This window comes from Salmo salar, chromosome ssa04 (genome assembly GCF_905237065.1).
Source record: "Salmo salar chromosome ssa04, Ssal_v3.1, whole genome shotgun sequence".
NCBI lineage: Eukaryota > Metazoa > Chordata > Actinopteri > Salmoniformes > Salmonidae > Salmo > Salmo salar.
The window spans coordinates 72,288,711-72,302,305 of NC_059445.1; the positions used below are offsets into that span (position 1 = coordinate 72,288,711).

The following is a 13,595-nucleotide window of genomic DNA, read 5'->3' on the forward strand; positions in this document are numbered from 1 at the left end:
ATCTTTGAACTTTATTCAAACTACAAATCTACCATGCCAGTGTTTTTCTTGCTATACTTTATTTACTTTGCCACCATGGCATTTTTTTGCCTTTACCTCCCTTATCTCACATCATTTGCTCACATTGTATATAGTCTTTTTTTTTTTTTCTTCTACTGCATCATTGATTGTATGTTGTTTTACTCCATGTGTAACTCTGTGTTTTTGTATGTTGTCGAACTGCTTTGCTTTATCTTGGCCAGGTCGCAATTGTAAATGAGAACTTGTTCTCAACTTGCCTACCTGGTTAAATAAAGGTGAAATAAAATAAATAAAAATAAAAATCGAGTGGTTCCAATGACGAATTTGACGTGAGCCACCCGTCCCTGGTGACTTTCTTCAGCAAAGATGGCTGACAAAACATTACGGTGGAAGCAAATGTAATTGTCATAACGAGTCAAGCAAAAAATGTACAATTGAAAGGAATGTTAGTTCATGTAAGGATGTCATAAAGTTAATTTACGAAAAGCAAGTTAGCTGACATTAGCCCTCTAGCTAGCTAGTGTTATGACATGAGTATGAAATTGTAATTTGTGGTGTTTTAATGTTTTTTAGGGAGTCCTGAGAAAACCAGCAAGTCGTCTTGTGAAACAGTGGATGTAAAGAATCTAGCTATCTAAAGCATTTACTGCAAATTGAATGTACAATTGTGTAAGCTTTCCTCGCTTATATTTGCCATGGAATGCAGCTGAAGTAACACTGCTAGCTAACTATTTATTTTCTTATTGTGTAGTGGAGGATAAAAATAACTATGCCTATGGTGTCACGCAGAGCAGAACAGGTATACCCAAGAGCAGACTCAGACGAGGAGACAGGGATGAGGTAACCAAGCTATTTATTGAAACACGGGGAAGATTAATGGCAGGCCAGGGGAAGCTCAGGCAGGAAACCAGGTGCTGAGGCTGGAGCGAGAGGTGTTGGGTGAGCAGGTCCGGAAAGGAATCCAAGGGAGCGGTAGCGTGGGGGATCCAGGACAAAGTAGCAGGACTGACGAGACGTAGGACTGGAGACAGGGACCAGAGCCAGAGCGGGCAGAACTGTAGCAGAGAGGAAAACAACATCAGGCAATGGAAAACAGGCACAACAGGATCCAAACGGCTAGAAGCGTAGACTGACTGAACAGAGATTACGATCTGGCAGTGTGGAAGTGGCAGGACTCAGTATTTGTAGAGGTCTTGATTATGTGAGTATGAATGGATTTTATGCCATGAAACTGTGTGAATGCTAATTTAGAAAGGTTGTTCATCTAATCAGATAAGAGGAAATTGCCTAGGATCAGAGAGAATGGTCAGGCCCAGAACAGAAGATGGACGGGGTGTGATTTTGACATCTGGCTAAGCAAAGAGAGGACCATGGACATTCCACAGGGGAACCAGAGGGAAACTCAATCAAATTTATTTATATAACCCTTCTTACATCAGCTGAAGTGCTGTACAGAAACCCAGCCTAAAACCCCAAACAGCAAGCAATGCAGGTGTAGAAGCACGGTGGCTAGGAAAAACTCCCTAGAAAGGCCAAAACCTAGGAAGAAACCAGGCTATGAGGGGTGGCCAGTCCTCTTCTGGCTGGAGATTACAACAGAACATGGGCTAGATGTTCAAATGTTCATAAATGAGCAGCACTGGGTGGTTCCAAACTTCTTCCAATTAAGAATGGAGGCCACTGTGTTCTTGGGGACCTGAAAATGCTGCAGAAATGTTTTGGTACCCTTCTCCAGATCTGTGCCTGGACATGATCCTGTCTCGGGGCTCTATGGACAATTCCTCCGGCTTAGTTTTTCCTCTGACATGCACCGTCAACTGTGGGACCTTATATAGACAGGTGTGTGCCCTTCCAAATCATGTCCAATCAATTTAATTTACCACAGGTGGACTACAATCAATTTGTAGAAACATCTCAAGGATGATCAATGGAAAAAGGATGCACTTGGGCTCAATTTTAAGTCTCATAGCAAAGGGTCTGAATACTTACGTAAATAAGGTATTTATTTACGTAAATAAGGCATTTCATTTGCAAATGTCTGAAGCTGTGTTTGCTTTGTCATTATGGGGTATTGTGTGTACATTGCTGAGGAAATTCTTTCAATACATTTTAGAATAAAACTAACGTAACAAAGTGTGGAAAATGTCAAATGGTATGCATACTTTCAAAAGGCACTGTAAATGCTCCTATAGGCACAGATCCACGTACAGATTATTTTCCCCTAACCTTGACTAAGACAAATAGCATAAATGGCCAAAGAAATGTTTCACAGACACATCTCAACATCAACTGTTCTGAGGAGACTGCGTGAATCAGGCCTTCATGGTCGAATTGCTGCAAAGAAACCACTACTAAAGGACACCAATAATAAGAAGAGACTTGCTTGGGCCAAGAAACACGAGCAATGGACATAAGACCGGTGGAAATCTGTCTGATGAGTCCAAATTTGAGATTTTTGGTTCCAACTGCAGTGTCTTTGTGAGACGCGGAATAGGTGAACGGATGATCTCTGCATGTGTGGTTCCCACCGTGAAGCATGGAGGAGCAGGTGTAGGGGTGCTTTGCTGGTGACACTGTCTGTGATTTATTTAGAATTCAAGGCACACTTAACCAGCATGGCTACCACAGAATTCTGCAGCAATACGCCATCCCATCTGGTTTGCTCTTAGTGGGACTATGATTTGTTTTTCAACTGGACAATGACCTAACACACCTCCAGGCTGTGTAAGGGATATTTGACCAAGAAGGACATTTTGACATTTTAGTGATTTAACAGATGCTCTTATCCAGAGCGACTTACAGTAGTGAATGCATACATTTCATACAATTTCATACATTTCTTTTTCCTGTGCTGGCCCCCCGTGGGAAAGGAGAGTGATGGAATGCTGCTTCTGATGACCTGGCCTCCACAATCACCCGACCTCAACCCAATTGAGATGGTTTGGGATGAGTTGGACTGCAGAATGAAGGAAAAGCAGCCAACATGTGCTCAGCAAATATGGGAACTCGTCCAAGACCGTTCAAAGTGAAGCTGGTTGAGAGAATGCCAAATGCCAAGAGTGTGCAACGCTGTCATCTTTCCATATGTGTTATTTCATAGTTTTGATGTCTTCACTATTATTCAACAATGTAGAAAATAGTAAAAATTAAGAAAAACCCTTGCATGATTAGGTGTGTCCAAACTTTTGACTGGTACTGTATTTGATGCCATTACATTCACTCCATTCCATTATTATGAGCCGTCCTGCGCTTAGCAGCCTCATGTGGTGTGTAAATAGCTCTGTTTCATGTGGTAGTTGTTGTCTCAAAATGTTGATGTTATTCTTTTTTCATTTTTTTCTTTACCCCATTTTCTCCCCAATTTTGTCATATCCAATTGGTAGTTACAGTCTTGTCCCATCGCTGCAACTCCCATACGGACGCGGGAGAGGTGAAGGTCGAGAGCCGTGCGTCCTCTGAAACACAACCCCGTCAAGCCGCACTGCTTCTTGACACAATTTACACTTAACCCGGAAGCCAGCCGCACCAATGTGTCGGAGGAAGCACTTGTACACCTGGCGACCGTGTCAGGAGTCTCTAGAGCGCGATGGGACAAGGACATCCCGGCCAGCCACATCCCCTAACCCGGATGATGCTGGGCCAATTGTGCGTCGCCCCATGGGTCTCCTGGTCGTGGCCGGCTGCGACACAGCCTGGTATCGAACCGGGAGGCCCCTAAATTTTGATGGTTTAATGTTATCTTTAACTCGGTGCTCTTGAATGCCAGACAAATCCCTGTAAAAGGCCAACTGAATGAACAGAACTTAACTGAATTGCGTTCTACCTACTCTGTCGTTGAGTTTTCATGGCATGTACCAGGCTGGATATGGGAGCGTGACTGGGATGGCTACTCGGTCATAGACTGGGGGTGGTGAGCAGGGTGAGTTTACATGGTCTCCTGCTCTGTGGGAAGATGGTAATATGATTTGAGTCAGACAGCACTGCTGGAGATTTGTTTAGCTAAAGGTTGTGAGTGAAAAGTGCTGCGAAAAAATAGGAAAAATGGTTGAACATAATGGTTGAACAGAAATGTGTCATTTTGAGGTGTATGGCTTCTCGTGACTGGAGGTAAAAAAAAGATGTGTGTGGTCTCCTGGGAAGATGTTTTTATATGATTCAAGTCAGGAAACACTGTCTGAATTTGTATGTGTTGTTCAAGGTTTTCCACAAGGTGTTAAAAATAGCTTATTTGTCTTTTAGCTTTGCCTTTTTTGAGTACCGTACTGTATAACTCTACATCTATGAAATGTATCAATTTTAATGTGGCCACCTTGTTAAGAAGCAGACAGGGTGGTCTCTGGTCTCCCTCTTCACCATTCTGTGGTCATCCCAAATGGCACCTTATTCCCTATATAGTTGAACCTTATGCTGTTTGGGACACATCCTCGGATCTAGTTAACCACAAACAAGATGCTAATCATCAAAGATAACAATCCTGACTGAATCACTAATTCTGTAATTAAATTGTACATCCCAAATGGCATCCTATTCCTTTTATAGTGCACTACTTTTGACCAGGACCCATAGTGCTCTGGTCAAAGGTAGTGCACTATGTAGGGAATAGGATGCCTTTTGGGACACAAAGTCAACCAACTCTCTTCTGGGGACTTCCTCCCTTCCATATGTAGTTTTTCCAGAGAGCGTTTCATGCCATATGACAAGTGGGATCTGTGTACACATAGATTAGACTGCTACAGTACCTTCATTCCTGGCTTGAGAACCAGCTACCAGATTGGACCTCAGTCCTTGCTCTAAGTTAACTGCAACAGTTCAGTTCATCTTTCTAACCGCAGCATCAGAGTAGCATACTGTACACACTATCTGCAGAACAACAGCACACTGCATCTGGTGAGGGGAAAATGCTATTTATAGCACACTCAATCATTTTGGTCTCGATGGCCCTAACAATGCTAGGCTCCCAGTCCTTACAAGAGGAAATATGGGTTCCTGTTTATCCAACTTACTGTGTTTTGATATCCACGAAATGTGAATGTATACAAATAGCATATGAATAACATTAGCATTTGTGTATGAAGTTTTTGTTTGAGTCTTTTGTTTTCATTATATTTAGGCTATATGTCATTGTAAACAGGTTTGAATTGAGAATATTGTGATGAAATACCTGTAACTTTTTTGTCTCATCACATACGCTGCTGCTACTGTTTATTATTTGTCACTTTATTCCTAGCTATATGTACATACTGTATCTACTTTAATTACCTCATCAGAAGGGTGCAACTGCAGCCTGCAATACCTGTAAATAGCGAAGTGTCAAATTGGGCTAAAATTTTGGGCTACAAAAATATTTTTGCACTGTTCTAGATGAGATTCCATTGAAAGTAGGTCAGAAGAAGCTACTGACTTGATGTAAAAAGAAAAATTGTGTTTGAGATATTTTAGACATTTGTTGTCATGAGCTGTATGAATATATTAGCATAAAGAATGTTCTCATGAGTGTTGTCAATTCTAAAATATTGTAAAGGATTGGATGCACTTAACTTTTATTGTGTCTAATAAATTAATATTGGTAAACATTTTGTAATGGTAAAGAGAAACGAACACGTGTACTTAACGTTTCGGTTAGTTGCTTTTATTAAGAGCACGACTAAACTAATGTTGCAATATATGGTGGATAAAGGATTGTTTTCTGTTTCACTGTCACCCGATTTGTCCTTCCCTCTTGTGGAAGATTGTCCTTGTTTGAATGTTTTATGGTGCCACAATGCTTTACAAAGACTGATAGCTCTCTTTTTTTAATGCATGCACAAAACCAGACTGTTGAAACACCAAATCATAAGGATTTGCAGAAGAGGAAGTGCTTATGCTTTATGTTGGCATAGCACTGTAAAACACCTTGATTGTTGTTGCTGTGAATGCTCCGAGGCTGAATTTCTACAAAGCTGCACACGCTGCATGTGTGTTTTTGGAGGATATGGAGTGGTGAATTATCAGGATTGAGACAGCATGGTTGTGTACCAAATGGCACACTGTTCCCTATATAGTGCACTACTTTTGACCAGAGCACAAAGTAGTGCACTATATAGGGATTAGGGTGCCATTTGAGGTGCACCCATACTACGCCGGGATATATTTACCCCCTAGAACACCATGTCACCCTGTCCACCCGACCAAAAACAATTGTAAAAGGGTCTGGTCTGAGTGGTGCGTGTGTTATTTTGATGGTGGTGCTCTCTGGCTTGGGAATCAAGGCAAACCAGGATAACAGCAAGATTCACTGGTTAGAGAGAGAGAGAGAGAGAGAGAGAGAGAGAGAGAGAGAGAGAGAGAGAGAGAGAGAGAGAGAGAGAGAGAGAGAGAGAGAGAGAGAGAGAGAGAGAGAGAGAGAGAGAGAGAGAGAGAGAGAGAGAGAGAGAGAGAGAGAGAGAGAGAGAGAGAGAGAGAGAGAGAGAGAGAGAGAGAGAGAGAGAGAGAGAGAGAGAGAGAGAGAGAGAGAGAGAGAGAGAGAGAGAGAGAGAGAGAGAGAGAGAGAGAGAGAGAGAGAGAGAGAGAGAGAGAGAGAGAGAGAGAGAGAGAGAGAGAGAGAGAGAGAGAGAGAGAGAGAGAGAGAGAGAGAGAGAGAGAGATATGAGTGAAGGCAAATGGAGAAGAGAGAGCGCAAGAAAGGAGTGAGTGAAGGCAAATGGAGAAGAGAGAGCGCAAAGATATAAGGCAAATAGAGAAGAGAGAGCGCAAGAAAGGAGTGAGTGAAGGCAAACGGAGAAGAGGGAGATGGGACAAGAGCAAGTGGAGTGAGCTGCAAGAGCCAGGGAGAGAGAGCGCAAAATAATAGGGATGAAACTGAGTCGGTGAAGAGAGTGAGACGGCATGCAAAAGAAGAAAAATAAATGGAAATGTGAGTGAATGAGACCTGGGGAGAATGAGAGTACTCCCCTGCCTTTTTTCTTTACGTTAAAACACTGCTTCTCTGAGCTGCATTCAGAGAGACTGGACGGTAGCGGGAATACAGGAGAGGATAAACATGATACTCCTTTTCTAGTTTTACTCCAAGGAAATGGATTATTAGGCTGTTCATTTAAACAGTGTTTTACAACAAGCCAGGGAATTTGGAGAATGTGGTATGGTGTGCAAGAAAGAGGTAAATCCAACCGTTTTTGCTTCAAAGTTGTACGTTGAAGGTTAGATTTAATAGTAACTAATTGTAAAGTCTTGCATTTTTTTATGTATGTATGTATGTATGTATGTATGTATGTATGTGAGGGGACAGAGCACAATTTAGACTTTTAATATTGAAGAAATACTCCATAAGTTATGAAGAGTATCAGAGTCCGACCAGTGTTTAGTCACTGTTCTTGAGTGAATGGAGATAGCCAGTGATGAATAGCTTGTGAAGTCACAAGTGTGATGAGTGGAACAGGGAGTGATCAGTTTGTGCAACAATCTGGACTGGATTTATATTAGTCATTCCAGGGCATAGTGTCCTTTTTCAAGAGAACCAGCTTTCAGAATTTCACCAAAATGTATTATTGCAATGACTTGCGTCATGTCCTTTAGTCTGATTTGTGTTTCAGTATTTTCCAATGAGGCACACCTTGTTATACAGAGGCAATGGGGGAGGTGGTATAATGTGAATGCCATCACATCATTAGATCGCTGCCTGTACTGTCTCCTACTGTCCCTGATTTAAAAGTGCAGCTCATAACCTGCATTAAGGTCTGCCTCCTCCAAAGATGTTGCCATCATCACCCATATCATATCTCCTACTCATGAAGCCATGAGCCATGACATGCCATGACCATGGCCTGAAGCAGCCGAATACAACGGACCCAGCTTGATATCTAATTAAAGTAACAGTCCAGTGAAAATCTCACTTATAAAAGTTAATATTATGTTATTAACACAAATAATGTTGTTGAATCCAATACTCATATTTGTGGCCAAAGCTTAAATTGGAGAAAGAAACTTCCATAAACCCTACCACAAACTTGTATCTCAAACAGAACGTTTAAAAAATGCTTGCTATTTCATCAAAGAGGATGATGTCATCCTCCTAGAGGATGAGCTGGCCAATCAGTGGTCTACTCACATGAATATTTTCAATGACCGGTATATGCCCACACCATTCCAAGAAAAACAATTTCACTCATATTGTAGTTAATTCTAAGTAATATTTCATAGAAATCTGGAAACACTGGACAGTTACTTTAAAGTATCACATTGCTGAATTTGCAGTGCATTAAATTGTTTAGCCTCACAACCTGTGACTCTGAAAGGTGAGAATGGTTAATGCTCATTTAGGTATTCACTGTTGTAGTTCATAAATGCCACTCACTCAATGATCCGTTATAGTTTATTCAACTGTTGGAGTAGAATGTACTGTGCCCCACTTTTCTTCCCTCCTGCTCTGTTTATTTCCCTGCTTCTCAGTGGATGTCTGTGATCGCCCTACAGTACAGGCTCCCCTCTGCAGAGAGTTAAAGATAGATAGGGGGATTTCTCTAAGCCCTCTTCAAATTACCCATATGGGGGTAAAGAGAGTGGATTGTCTTGAGAGGGTGGATTTGGGGACCTACCATGCAGACTGTATGGTGATTGAGAGAGTAGAGATGTCTCCTCACCTCTATAATTTTTCCATTTCCCTTCACTCACCGGGTGAATGTTGATGGTGTTTCCTTGATTCATCGTGTGTTCTCTTCTCGCCTCCTCAAAATACATTGGAGGAGAAGATTTATGTTCCTCCCCTCAGACCTTCAATGTATTGTGATAATGTATGGAGAGAGGACGTATGGAGAGAGGATGTAAGGAATCAAGGAAATGCATGATTAGCACTATCCATGCTGGGAAGGATGAAAGTACTGGAGCGACACTTTTTAACCATATATATGGTTATAACCATAAGCCTCTAACCCTAAGTTATATCCTTAAAATAGCTTAACTATTTACTCAGCATTCAGTTGTCCATTTTGGAATGGCCACCTTGTGACTATCCCACTACCAACATCTGACGGTGCGCTTTCTTATCTTTCTATCATTCGCTCCATGGGGACCCTGAACAATTCTATGGCCTTGCTCTGAAGAATTATCTGCCATTAAAACAAGTTGACCCTTCATATTCATATTGGACATAGGGCTTTTGTCAACACTTGACAAAATAATTACCTCATTCTGTGAGGAGTAATAATGAAAGTGTTCTATTGCTGATAGGTAATGTGTGTTCAGCATGCTTCAGGTCTCCAAACTGCCAGCAATGACGAGGGAACCCAATTGTTCCTTGAAATATGTACTCTTTTTCTCATAATTTAATCTCAACACTTAGACAATGTTTTTGTTTAGTAATTATGAAAATCTGGCTACAGCTTTAACGATCGTTTATCACGTAAGGCACAACTAATTTGCATTAGCCATGCATTCATAACTTATGGTCCTGGTCAGTTCCTAGATGGGAGACCAGATGCTGCTGGAAGTGATGTTGGAGGGCCAGTAGGAGGCACCCTTTCCTCTGGTCTAAAAAAATATCCCAATGCCCCAGGGCAGTGATTGGGGACATTGCCCTGTGTAGGGTTCTGTCTTTCGGATTGGACGTTAAACGGGTGTCCTAACTCTCTGTAGTCACTAAAGATCCCATGGCACTTATCGTAGGGGTGTTAACCCTGGTGTCCTGGCTAAATTCCCAGTCTGGTCTTCATACTGTACCATCATGGCCACCTAATCATCCTCAGCTTACAATTGGCTCCCTGTAACTATTCCCCCGGTCGTTGCTGTAAATCAGAATGTGTTCTCAGTCAACTTACCTGGTAAAATAACGGTTAAATAAAAAAAGTAATTACATTTTTTTTTTTGCATCGTCAGCCTTCATCCTTTTGCTAAACACAATTAATCACAGACTATTCTTTCTCCCAAAATAGTTTGAGTAGCATCAATGGGGAATGGGCTTGAGAACCTCATTTTGAAAACACCATTCTTCAGCTTGTACAGTAAGATGCACAGTTGCATATTATATCCAACCCTCGAAAGACCGTTACCACATTCCCTTCCTAGATAACGCCACATAGCTTAAAAAAATGAAAATAACAGCCAATAAATACCAGCTATAAAAAAATAGGTGCCATATGTGAGAGAATTATAGCTGAAATCGTCCTTGTTAAGAGTGGATGCTGAGCCAATGAATAATAATAATAGTACAATATAATTTCACTCCCACATCCCACTGCTCTCATTGGGACACTTAGGCTCTTATCATTGGCTTGTGTGGAACACAACAACATACTCCTAGTGTAAACCCACAATAGGAGCTAGAAACTTACCCATTATGTTAATAGTAATCCTATTATTAAAAAAGCACCAAGCTAATCCTCCTGATTTAGAGATCTTAATATGTTATTTTGAGCTGAAGGATATTGATTTGTTTCTTTAGTGAAGTCCCAGGGGGCACATATGCTACATATGCACTGTACATTTAAAAACATGGGCCTCAGTTTGCTTAAAATATTCCCCAGATACAAACCTTGTCTGAACAGATGAAATCACCCTTACACTAGCATGCATTTTGTGCTCTGGAGGCATTGTTTTTACATTGTAGCAAATCATGCATATAGTACTCTAGCTAGCTATTATACGCTACGTGCTCTGAGAGCATTGCTTTTGCAATGCAACTTAGGCTGTTTGGGGGAGTGTTCTGCTCTTTCCACCCAAGGAAGGTTGTCTTAACTGCAGGTCCGTAACGGTGCAGCTGAGCGTGCAGTCTGGAGAAAGTAGGTGAGCATGTACGGAATACATAATAATAATAATAATAATAATAGATTTATTCAACTTTTATACGCTTTTCATTACACTCTCAAAGCACTTTAAGAGAAAACAAATTCATGACATTTTGAAAAACAAAACAAATAGTTCAATAGATTATGGCAGGCAGGGTAGTTCCTTCATGGCTTGAGCAGTCAGCCCCAAGGGGAAGGCTAGAGAGGAGGCATTCAGAGATGAAATAGAGGGGGGTCACATCCAGGGTGTTTCAGACTGGTCCGTAGTCATTCATCAGGGCTCCCTGGTTTCTGAAGCAGCGCTTCTCAGTATTAGTATCTGAAGTCAGACGCCATGGCTAGAACTCTCTCACTACTGATGTGTAGCATCCACCTGGGTGAAGCCACGACAGCTGCGAAGGAGACAGAAAAGCACACTGCACATCAGTCCAGAATAGTCTGCTTTGAAGCTAACCACTGGAGAAAACTGCTCAAAACTTCAACTTCAGAAACTTTTTTAAAATGTAATTTTATTGAACGTTTATTTAACTAGGCAAGTCAATTAAGAATAAATTCGTACACATTTTTACAATGACGGCCTACAACGGCCAAACCCTCCCCTAACCCGGACGATGCTTGGCCAATTGTGTGTCGCTCTATGGGACTCCCGATCATGGCCGGCTGTGATACAGCCCGGGATCTAACCAGGGTCTGTAGTGATGCCTCCAGCACTGAGATGCAGTACCTTAGACCGCTGCGCCACTCAGGAGCCAACTTCAACCAAAACATATTAGGAATTTCCACATTCCTCTCCTTCAGATCTCACCCCTCCCCTAGTCATGTCTCAACCCAGCACTAGTCACCCAGACTTGACTAATGCTGGGTTGAAACATTGACTTGAGGAGGAATGATGAAGATGCTAATATGTGTTCCGTAAATATGGGGTCAGTCCAGACTAGACTGGCCGGACATAAGCTGTATCTACTGCAGGCTGGCTGCACTGAAACACACAGCCATACTCAACCATTCACCTTGGGCATATTTGTGGCCTAGCTTTGGGGCACAACATCGGGAGTCTGTGTATTGGTTGGACTCCCTGAGTTGTGCATTGTTCTGGTGGTTGGCGATGGAAAATAACCATACCACAATATAGCCGGCTTCACAATTTGTTTTCTTCTTCTTCCTGTCAATAAAAACATATGTAGAACCTCTAGGAACTCTACTTACCAGACATAGTGAAATGTGTCCCTTGCTATCAAATAAACGTTAGAATCCAGCTTTTTTCTAAACCGCATCATATTCCTGCTGTGTAAACAGTGGTAGATTTCGTGGTAGGAAGTCTCGCGTGAAGTGTGTGTGGTCTAATGGCAGCCCACTGTCTAACTTTGTAGGAATATGGTGCGGTTTATTTCTTTATTTTCGCATAACCTGTAACTAGAGGGATAAGGTTTGAGAATGACTAGGTTAAAGGAAAGTCTGATGACAAGGATTGAGAATGACTAGGTTAATTAAAGGCAGTCTTGCAGTCATACATCAAGTGTAAGGAAATTACCTGAAAACCATAAAGTTCGGTGTTAGACACCTGATAGGTGTGGAAATGTCAAATATTTACACTTGCTGTTGTTTTTCTACCCTACCCCAAAAAGTGTGAATGAAGAGCATTTTCATCGACTTCCCAGAAATTGTAATAAGATTTACTGTATAATATGCAGCTATGATGAGTATTGCATTTTGCATGACCAGAACAAATACATTTATCTTTGTCATTCATCATTAAATTACAAAATCTAAAATATTTTTAAGTGATATTTTGGAATATTTCAGGAACGTGAAATAAAGTAATGCAACTGTTATCCCCTTCAACATGTGTTGCAACAGATGTAATTGTAGTGTGCTGTAATGTCATGTTACATTATATCAGGCGAAGGTACAGCTGGGCATGAGCCTATTTCTGTACCCATTTGCTGCAGGCACAACTCTTACAAGCTCATCCATCCTCCACAATATTGTGTACTTACCCTCACTGTTAAGGGAGTACACACACACTCTTTTTTTTTGGGGGGGGGGAATATAGTGCTATATAGAACCTTTTTTTGAAGGTTCTATAAAGACCCATGCTCATAACATTTCAAAATGGAACCTGTATGGTGCTATAAAGAACCCTTTCCTGAAGGTTCTATAAGAAACATGAATAAAAGGTTCTATATATCACCAAAAAAAGGGTTCTGCTCTGGTTACAACCCTTTTTGGGGCTATATAGAACACATTTGTATGGTTCTTTATAGAACTTTTATGGATAATGGTTCTATAAAATCCTTCCTAAATCTCCAAGGTTCTTTTGTAGATCCTTTTGAATAACCATACAGGGTTTTTTATTCTGGTTAGCCATACTATATTGTTAAAATTTCTTAGGTGTTTTTGTGTTATGTTGAAACAGTTTTGCTAGCCCTGCAATGGCTGTGGGTCCCTGAGGAGAGAATTGAGAACCACTGATATAGTCAACCGTTCTCAATTGACACAAGGTCAAACATGAGTATTTCACAAGACACCATAACTGGCCATAGTCATATTTAACATGTAATGGCATTACACAACAGAGTTAAATAGGAATGTCACTCACAGTTTCACAAAAAGAACTGTGAGCAAACCACGCCCCAAAATATTCTGAGATTGTCGCACCTACATTTTAATTCTGCTTAAAAAATGAAAGAACCCTTTTCTGAGTGGCAAAGAACCATTGAAAGGCTCAAGGGGTTATTTGAGTCATTATCGTTCAGCATAGCCATCACCCTTCCCAAAGAACCCTTGAGAACGCCTCGGATCTTGGGTCAGTTTAACATT

At 41.2% G+C, this 13,595-nt stretch overlaps 1 protein-coding gene across 4 annotated transcripts in view; it reads left to right on the top strand.

Annotated features, from left to right (window-relative positions):
• Positions 1 to 13,595, top strand: part of gramd1ba (GRAM domain containing 1Ba) — a 178,451-nt gene that overhangs the window by 39,113 nt on the left and 125,743 nt on the right. For 3 of the 4 annotated variants that reach the window (XM_045717299.1, XM_045717300.1, XM_045717301.1), the window contains exon 1: positions 6,734 to 7,156. The exons of the other annotated variant lie outside the window; for it this stretch is intronic. The gene's annotated coding sequence lies outside the window, so the exon portion shown is untranslated. Of the gene's footprint in view, positions 1 to 6,733; positions 7,157 to 13,595 lie in introns of those variants that run through there. 4 annotated transcript variants of the gene reach the window in all.